Below are 10,122 nucleotides of genomic sequence, written 5' to 3'. Positions count from 1 at the left end.
CTCAGAGTGAATTCCCTATATCTTAAAAGCAACCAAGGATGAGAACATCCACCATTGATGTTGACAACCTAGAGAATGGCTCTAACGAGTAATGTACCCCCTAAAGGGTCAAAGTTGTACTTGCTAAGAGGTCACCTATTGCTATCTAAATTGAAGGTGCTATTGGCTAAGCCTAGAACTATCAACCTATGTCCAGGGGTTAACTCCTATTGCTTGGTCTCCCATGCTAACCTAAGGGTTAACTTGAGTGGGACCTCTATGTTACAAATAAGGTTCCCATGTTAGAGGTGGTTGTCAAGCTATCCTAAGGATGTGTGCTTCTAAGGGATAGGAGGTTTTTAGCTAAAATGTCTATGGTGTTGATGACACTACATGAAAAATGATTTTTGAGTGGCAACTGAAATTATTGATAAAAGTTTTACTGGTGGTCACCAAACTGTTGCTAAAACAAATGTTGTTAAAAGTTGTAGTGGCAATTTTGACGACTACTTGTAAAAGCCAAAAACTAACTATCGCTATAGGTAGACGTTGACTTCCACTAAAACTCTCTAATCTGGCCAAAATATTTATGGCACTTCCACTTAAATTTTGGCATTTTTTTCTTTTTCCTTGTTGCCACCACACATGCATTATACTAGAATTTTGTTCCATGATTCTCAAAATACATTCAAGAAGGAAAACTAAATGAGTTTCATTGAATTAATATAACCACACAAAGGGTGTTTAAAAAATTACAAGTACAAAAAATATTAATTTACAATAGATAACAAAAAAAGTAGTCATTTATGCTACTATTTGCATATGCCTCCATTTGTTTTCTCTTGTATCATTTCCTTTGTTCATCTTCCTCGAGAGTGGTGTTTGGTGAGTTCTCTCATTAATTTTGTCTTGGACTTTCTCTTTGATTCATCTACCTTCCCATTAACAAATATTAAGAATGAATGAAGGTGTGTAGACCATGATGGGAATCGTCAAAGTTTGGATTACCAGATTTTGTGGTGGATACCAACTCTATCAATGTACTACTTTTTTCTTTCCGTACATTCTTGATGTGAATCATCTCATGTTAAGGAATGTGTTTTGAAATTTGAACTCAAGATACCTTCGTTCACCCATCCATCAAACAAAGATTCCATTTCAACCATCTCGCACCCACAACTCATATCCACTTGATCTGAATATATCTAAACCAATCAAACTTTTCCAATCACCCCAGAATACCAAAAAAAACCCTACATTTGAAATTCCAGCCCAAAATGCCTCCATTTACCCTCAATCATTCCAAGATTCCATTTCAAGGTTCTAAATTGACTAGATTACAAATCTACCCAATCTGGGCTCAATTGGCTCAATCTGATTTTACCAATCATCTCAAATTACCCAAAAACCCTACCCTGAGAAATTTCACCCAAAACTACCTTTATTATCCCCTTCATCTCACAAAAATTTTATTTTGAGCTCCTTGGATTAACCAAATCGAACCCTTTCTAGATCTACCCAATCCGAGCCCATTCGGGCCAATCTAAACCCTTCTCAACCATTAGACCCATCTCAACCCTCCATTATTTGACCCAGAACCACCCATTATTGAACTAGGATCCTAGTCGCATCAAGAGAAAATTTCTTAACTTGAAGAGTAGTTGAAGGCAATGGATGAGGTGGCTTTCCATAAAGTTTCTTCTATTGAGGCCCTTAACAGAGCCAATGTGGTTGGGCTGAAGGCACTTGATGTCAAGGGACAAGTCAATGACACCAATAGTTGCATTATAGAGTTGAAGGGTGACCTAGTTGATTTGTAGGAGTTCATTAAAGCCAAGCCCAAGGGTGTGGAGGAGTACAAAGTCTCAAACCAATACCAAAAGGACCTAGCCAATTATAGGAGAAAATCCTACATCGATGGTTTCCAAGATGCCCAACATAAACCTTAGCTTCCTAGACTCATTCAATGATGCCAAGTGTCATGCGGCTATCAAGATAGTCAAGACTGCTAAAGCTAAGGTGGCTAGCCAAGGTATAGATGGTAATGAAGCTAGCAGTGAAGTTGAGTTTTGATCTCCATTAGGGCCTACATCCCCATTGAACATAAAAAAAAATTCCAAGAAAAGAATGATGCTTTCACTTGAATTCTTTTAACCTCGTTTTTCGCACCTTAGTTTAACTTAAACATGTAGGAATGCAAAATGTGAAATGCATGTATACTCAATAGTTGGGATTTGGGCCTCGAGATGTTGAGGCATGCTTGATTTTAAGTTTCTCTCACCGATTAAGCGTTGGGCCCAAATTGTTGAGAGCCTATTCAAGTTTTGGTATTTTTGAGGTATACTTGCGTGAGGGTTCAGTTGGTTGAGGTGGTTCAAAACCATGTATGCTAGTTCCTCATTGACCTAGGGTGTCCATCCCAAGGTGAGGAGGATGTTCCAAGAGAGGCATGCGAGCATAAGGGGGGGAGTCACCTATGTGTTGACTAGTAGCTGAGGTCAACTCCTCATTTAGTCAAGTAGGCCTATTTGCCATGTGACCAATAGGGTTGTGTGCCTTAAACCTTGGTTGTTCCTAGTGATTCATAGGACTTAAAAAGACCACCAGTTAGAAATCATCACATGTTAGCAAGGCTAGGGGCAAAGTGGCCAATTAACCTCACATTACCTTAGAATGCCTAGTTGACCTAACCAAGTTCACCTAAGGCCAGATAACCTAGCCAAGATAACCTAATACGACGGATGACCAAGTTAAGCTGACTTATCCGAGCTTACCTAAGCCCAGTTAACCTAGCCAAATTGACTTGACTTGGCCAAGTCAACCTGATACTAGCTCATAAGTGCATCTAGTCAACTGAGGGAGCAACACGCAACATGTAGCACACTTCATTTCTTCCTTAATTAGGTAACACCCAACCACATGGTGCCAGCTCATGTAATGTGGACAATGAATGTAGTCCGATGTGGGAAGCATTATGGAGCCCTTCAATTTGACATTCAATGGCCATAGGCGATGGGGCAGAAGGTACAACTCTTATACACTCTTGCATTATCTCCCCCCACAAAACACCTCATTTCACCTCATATCATCTCTCATTGGCTTTTTCAGCTCATCTTCTCTACTTTTGGTGTTATTGAGTTAATTAATGGAATACACACTCCTTGGATATCATTATAGGTCCTCTGACGTTGTCTTCTAATCATAGGTGCTCCCTAACAACCGAGGTACTAACTCGAGGTCTTTAGTTCATGTGATACCTTCACAATTGAGGCCACTAGAAATTTCTCAATTTCATCATTGTTGCAAATTTGGGCAACAACAATATCATATGTGTTATTTTATAATGTAAAATTAAAATCTATATATGGGTTAGGCCTTTGCCTAGCCTACATAACCCAAGTCCAAGCTTGGAATTTCTGGATTGGACTATGCTGTCTAGGCTAGTATGAATATAATGATACCATAAAGAGAATTATTTGTTTAGGAGTTGTTGAAATTCAGCAGTTTCTTATGTTTTTCTTGTTTATAATCACTAGTTAGTGTTATTGGGCCCAAGGCCCATTAGTTTATGTTGTTTTTTTAGGAGCTATTTTTTTATGAATAGTAGTTGCCTCATTAATGACATTTTATACTTCATAATTAATCTTTTTTATGAGTATGTAAGGTAATGGATGGGGTGGACAAATCATTATCAAATCAGATTATTGTTTTTTTTCCTTCCTACTTGGTATTAGAGCAGTTTTTTGACATTTTTAAGTCTTCCATAATGCATCCCTAGATCAGTCGACCGCACTGTGAGTTAGGAAACTAGTTGAAGACTTCAAAAGTGCCTAGTTCTTAGATTCTTTTTGTGGATCTAGAACCCTTTGTATCAAATCTTGAGTTAATCATCAAAAGAAGAACTGGAAAAGGAGGAAGAGACTTGATTGCCGCAGGACTCTTCAATTTTGAGCTAGGAAGGGGCACTCTAGATTTTTTTGGATTTCTTGGTAATTTATAAAGAGGTTGCTTCAAAGTCTAGAGTTCTCTAAGGTCTCTAGAGGGAGAGGAAACATTTTCTCTTCTTTCCATCAACTCCCATGGAGAAAGGAGTCTTTGTGGGCAAAGTCTTTTGGGGGCCAAAAGAGTGGTTGAAGCCTCTAAAGGGGGGTAAATCTATTTTTCTTAATCTACAATTGATTTCTTAAGCTATTCTGGGAATTATGGAGGGTAGTGGAGTTGAATACAAGATTATAAGTGAATTAGGACTAGGTGGAGTAGGTCCTAGTGACCCTTTTGGGGCAAGAACCATAACTACAATTAAGTTGGATGGTACAAACTGGTTGGAGTGGTCATAATTAGCAAAAATGGCTATTGGTGCTTGAGAAAAATTAGGGTATGCCACTTGTGAAGAGAAAAAGTCTGAGACTAATTATTCTCGGTGGGTACAAGGGAATTACATGGTGATAAGTGGTAACCTAGTTGTGCAATTCAATGTTACTCCATATAAGAAAAAAAACCTTTTATGGGCTAACACGACTAAGAAGATCTAGGATGGAGTTGCAAAGACTTACTCACAAAGTGAGAGTGTTGCTAGGGCCTACCAATTGAGGAATCAGGTTATTGCTATTTCGCAAGGAGAAAAATCTATTGCAGTTTACTTTTCAACCCTTATAATTTTATGGTAGGAGGTAGATCATTTGAAAACTATGGTTTGGGAGATTAGTAAAGATGCGACCACATATCAAAAAGTTGGTAAAGAAAATTAAAGTGTTTGAGTTTCTAGTAGGACTCAATCTAGAGTATGACATTGCATGGCAACATGTTTTCTCTCGTGATAATGTAACTCTCTCTCAAGCATATGCCTTTGTGTCTGGAGAAGAGAGTAGGAGGAATGTGATGATGAAAAATTTAAACCTTAAGCAGTTGATTATGGTTAATATAGTGAAACCTAAGTTAAGTGGGGATAATAGTGGTAGTGATGATAAGAAGGAAGACAAGAAGGAATTGATTTGTGACTACTATAAGAAATCTAAGCATACTAGAGATATTTGTTGAAAATTTTACTTACACTTTATACCAAGCCGATTCAAAAACAAGAAAGGGAATGCTAATATGGCATTGATTGGTGATTTATCTAGACCACCTATTATAGCTTCTTTAAAGTTAGTTGCAACAACTGCAATCAGGGCTGAGTTGGAGAGATATGGGTAGTTTCTAAATCAATAGGATACAACTAGTTCCAACTCCTTACAAGGTGGACAACAAGGTGCAAGTGGACCAAGAACCAATCAATCTACTTCATTTTCACATACATGTAGTTCACATGCCATGCAAATCAAACTTCTACTACAAGTAAGGGAGGACCTTCCTGAATTATAGACTCAGGAGCCTCAAAACATATGACCAATATTTTCACCATTTTTTCTTCATACCACCTCTACTCTAATAGAGATAGAGTATCTACAATTGATGGCTCCCATGTTCACATTTCTAGAAAAGGGGTTTGTTAAAATAATTGATACCATCATGTCAACAACAAGAGCAATGAGTTAGAGTTAATGGGTTAAATTATGCTTTTGCATAATTAGTTACGAAATTTGTCTTTTGGGTATTTGCATTTTTTGTTTCCAAAACTAGTTAAATCTATTAAATTGTCTAGTTTGGAGTGTAAGGGTTGTCATCTTGGAATATATTGTAAACATTCATTTAAGGCAAGTAATGAAAGTTGTTTTTTCAGTTTTTGACATTATTCATACTGATGTTTGGGGACTATATCATGGTAGCCAAGATGAGTTTAGTTAGGATCCTCTTATCTCTAATAGTTGCTTACTCTTGGATCCTCTTTCAAATTGATGTGAATAATGCTTTTTTCTTAATGGAGATTTGTAGGAGGAGGTGTACATGAACATTCCAACTAGTTTTCATAGTGATGTGACTAAAGAAAATGCATGTAGGTTGAAGAAGTCCTTATATGGTTTGAAACAATCATCCTAAACTTAGTTTGACAAGTTTAGGAGTGCATTGATTTTGTTGGGTTATACTTAAACCCAATTTGATCATATTTTGAGTGAGATTGATGCATTGAAGAAAAACTTGCACTAGGAGTTTGAAATTTAGGATCTTGGGGAACTTAAGTATTTTCTAGGAATTGAGGTGTTAAGGTCCAAACATGGGATCTTCATTTCCTAGAGAAAGTATATACTAGACTTATTATAGAAAATAAAAAAACTTAGGGTTAAAGCAATTAATACACCCATTGACCATAATCACAGAATTAATGCTTCTAATAGTGAGCTAGTAAAGGATGCTTGGAGGCATCGAAGATTGATGGACTGGTTGTTAAACTTATACATGACAAGACTAGATATTTCCTGTGAAGTTAGTGTGGTGAGTAAATACATGCATGCCCCACGAGTTCAACAATAGGAAGCTATCGACAGGGTTCTTGCCTATCTAAAAGGACATCTAGGCAGAGGGATATTGTTTGTTGACCATGGACATTTGAAGTTGAAAGTTTGCATAAACGTTGATTGATAGGACAAGAGATCTACATTAGGAGTGCACACTCTTGTTGGAGGTAATCTTGTTACATAGAAGAGTAAGAAGCAACTAGTTGTAGATAGGTCAAGTGCAGAAGCTACATATAGAGCTATGGCACATTGTCTTTCAAAGCTTTTCTAGGTTCAATCCTTATTAGGAGAAATTGGAGTTAATGCAGAAGAACCTATGATGTTGTACTTTAATAATCAAGTAGTAATTAGCATTGCTCATAACCCAATTCAATATGATAGAACAAAGCATATAGAGGTGGATAGACATTTCATAAGAGAAAGGGTGACATTTAGAGAAGTGTGTCTACCATATGTTGCATTTGATTTACAACTAACTAATGTTTTCATAAAATGAGTTGCAAGAAATAAACTTGAACATGATCTACACAAGTTAGAAATATGTGACATTTACTTCTAACTTGAGGGAGAATGTTGAAATTCAACAATTTCTTATGTTTTTCTTGTTTATAATCATTATTTAGTGTTATTAGGCCCATGGCTATTTTTTGGAGTTGTTTTCGTATTATGAATAGTAGTCACCCTATTAAGGGCATTTTAGACTTTGTAATTAATTATTTTATGAGCATATGATTTAATGAGTGGGGGCTAGATCATTATTTGCTTCTCCCCATCTCTTCTTCTCTTCTCACTAAGATCTTTCTCTTTCTCACTATTATCAAATCAGATTATTGTTTTTTTTTATTGGAGTGAGATAATACAGTTTTACTTTGTTGAGAGAGAATTGAGGCGGGAGGAAAGTGGTCCAAAATTTGCATCAGTTATTGAGATGTAAATTTTACACTACTGTTGAGTACAATTAGACAATAAGTACAAACTGTGCATCAAATAAGAGTGCAAATCATACTTGCAAACAAATGAATATTCAAATTTGCATTACAAACAAATAATGTCTATTATTAAGGGCTATATCAGGAATAAAGTTAATGAAATCATCTCTATTTTTCTCTCTTTCTAAAAAAAGGAAAAAAATCGATTTTGATCAATTGATGGATTTTTTTTTTTTTTTTTTTTTTTTTTGTGATTCTGATCATTCAAGAAATTTTAATCTGGAACCACCTCTACCATGCTTCGGAAGTAGGAAACAAACCCTTCAAGACATGGAATTGATGCATATAAAAGGTTTGGTGAGATTCTTTGAACAATAAAAGAACCGAAGTACCCCTAAGTTTTAGGAAATGAACTTACTCTACCCCTATGTTTACGAAATCCCTTGAAGTACCCATAAGTTTTCTAACAATTAACTAAATCCTCTCCTGCCAGTTAGCCTTTTGTTACAATCGGTTGGCATGTGATACCACATGACTCATATTTTTCATAAATGTCCATAATAACAAGGGGTTCAACTTGGTCCTAGTTCAGTTTGTTCCTAGGTTAACGAAGACCATAGTTTTTTTTTTTTTTTTTTTAATCCCAGCTGATGGCGAATAGAAAACCTCTATATGACAAACTAATGATTTGGGCACATTTGACTACGAAAAAAGGGGAAACAAAACCAGAATTATAAAACCAACTTGGGTTTTTCTCACTCTGATTTAGAAACGGGCACGAAGTTTTTTTAATAGTTGTTGGAATTCTACTATTTCCACAAAGATGGAGCTTCCTTTAAGTTAATTGCCCCAACTTACAACTATAACCACTGCCGCAGCACAAATGAATACAAGATTGTCCCCCTCAAGCCCTCACCACTCACCAAAAGCAACCATGGGTTATTGGATGCTTTGTTATGTTACAGGAAGCCCAAGTTATGGCTAGTGGCAAAAAAACCCAAGTTATGCCATGGAAAAAAGCTCTATTTTCATGACAAGCAGATTGAAAAAACATAGTTGTAAAACATTATTTGTTGTCAGCAAAAATATCATTGATTTTAGTTCAATTTTGACCTTTTCAATCTTATGAGATCAACTCTACAATAGTAAAATGGTGGTTGGTGTTCAGGTTTGCACTTCGCTTCCACCAGTACCACCCTCACCTCCCCTACCCATTGGTTTGGCCAACACTGGTGCCCCCTCTCTCTAGTTATTATCACAAATGTCTAGATCTATAGTAGTAAAACGATGGCCATCCTTACATTTGGGTTTGTGTTATCAAAGGAGTATATGAGAAATGCAAAGAAAAATGCACTCACACTATTAAAATGGTGGAGAATAGAGATACCTAATAAATTGTTTTAGTGAGAGGAAAAAACATAGAGGGTATTGAAACATGTAATTAGGAGGGAAGATCATCATCTTGTTTTGTTGTAAATGAAAATAATGGAGTCGTTAATGGTTATGCTTTCTTGATTTGATTACTATTACGGAGAAGATAAACAAAATTGTTACAGTGATCAATGTATAGGAAGAGCCTTTTATAGGTGACCAACATGTTGAGCACGCTGGGAGAGTATAAATTGGGCAAGAATGAAGAAGGGTTTAATGTTTTTTTTTTTTTTTTTTTTATAGTTATATGACAAAATGTTGTTTATTTAATTGTTACCACTTTAAAATTTTAAAAGAAAATGAAAAGTAAATCGTCTTTTCTATCTGTCAATTATTAAAAAACTTAAGAATACTTCAAGACATCCGTAAAGACTAATGGTAGAATAAGTCCATTTTCTAAAAGTTAAGGGTAATTTAGAAGATTTTTTTATATGAAAAAAAAGAATCTTTCAATTTATTTGTCTGCCTGTATTTTCTTCATATATAAAATGAATCCGGATTTGCTCTTGTGGAGTGCTCTTTACACCGAACTCACAGCCCTATCCCACCTGTGTACGGGGAACATCTCCGTATGAATAATGACACCAAGTATGGGAGATGTTCCCATGTGCAGCTAGAAGATTTTCCGTTTACGTTTACGCCGAGTTTTTGTAATTTGTACTTTGTACTGTTGTAGACCTAAAACCTATAAAACGGGATTTGGAACGGGTCATATTAGAAAGATGTAAAATAGGGTTTCCGTCGGTATACACACTCGGGTCTCACACGGCTGTTCATAAGAAGGCCCAACCTGATCAAACCGACCAATCTGAACCGATTCAACCCGAGTCAGTCGGATTTTCATTAGTACCGATTGGTTTTGAGTTGTATAAATTCATAAACCAATGGTTTGAGTCGGTTTTGATTTTTTTGTTTTAAAACCGAAACTGACCCGAATCGAATCGATTTAGTTCCTATTTAACTAAAAATTGAAATATCTAAAAACATATATTCCAATATCTATATCTAAAAAATATATATTATGAAATATGTTAGATATATATTTCCAGAAAATATATATTCAATATATTTGTATGTATATTTTTGTTTATATATATATATATTTCTAAAATGCATATTTTAGTTTTAAATATATTTTCAGAAAATTAAGTGGCCATTGGGGCATGCATGAACTTAGAGTCAAAATCGATCCAATCTGACTCAAACCGATTAGGTCGGTTTTGATTTTCATCTCAAATCGGTAACCTGACTAGGTTTGGAAAAACCTCAATAAACTCACCCAACCCAACCTATGAACAGCCTTATCAAAACCCTTCCCAAAGTGAAGTGGGGCCTACCAATTGCACGTGGACTATGTCGATGGCTATAAGCAGATCAGACACTGTCAATCA

Source organism: Nelumbo lutea, chromosome 5 (assembly GCF_056320005.1).
Source record: "Nelumbo lutea isolate HS-2025 chromosome 5, American lotus-T2T, whole genome shotgun sequence".
Classification (NCBI taxonomy): domain Eukaryota; kingdom Viridiplantae; phylum Streptophyta; class Magnoliopsida; order Proteales; family Nelumbonaceae; genus Nelumbo; species Nelumbo lutea.
The sequence above is the reverse complement of the archived record's forward strand: the minus strand, read 5'-3'. Positions refer to the sequence as shown.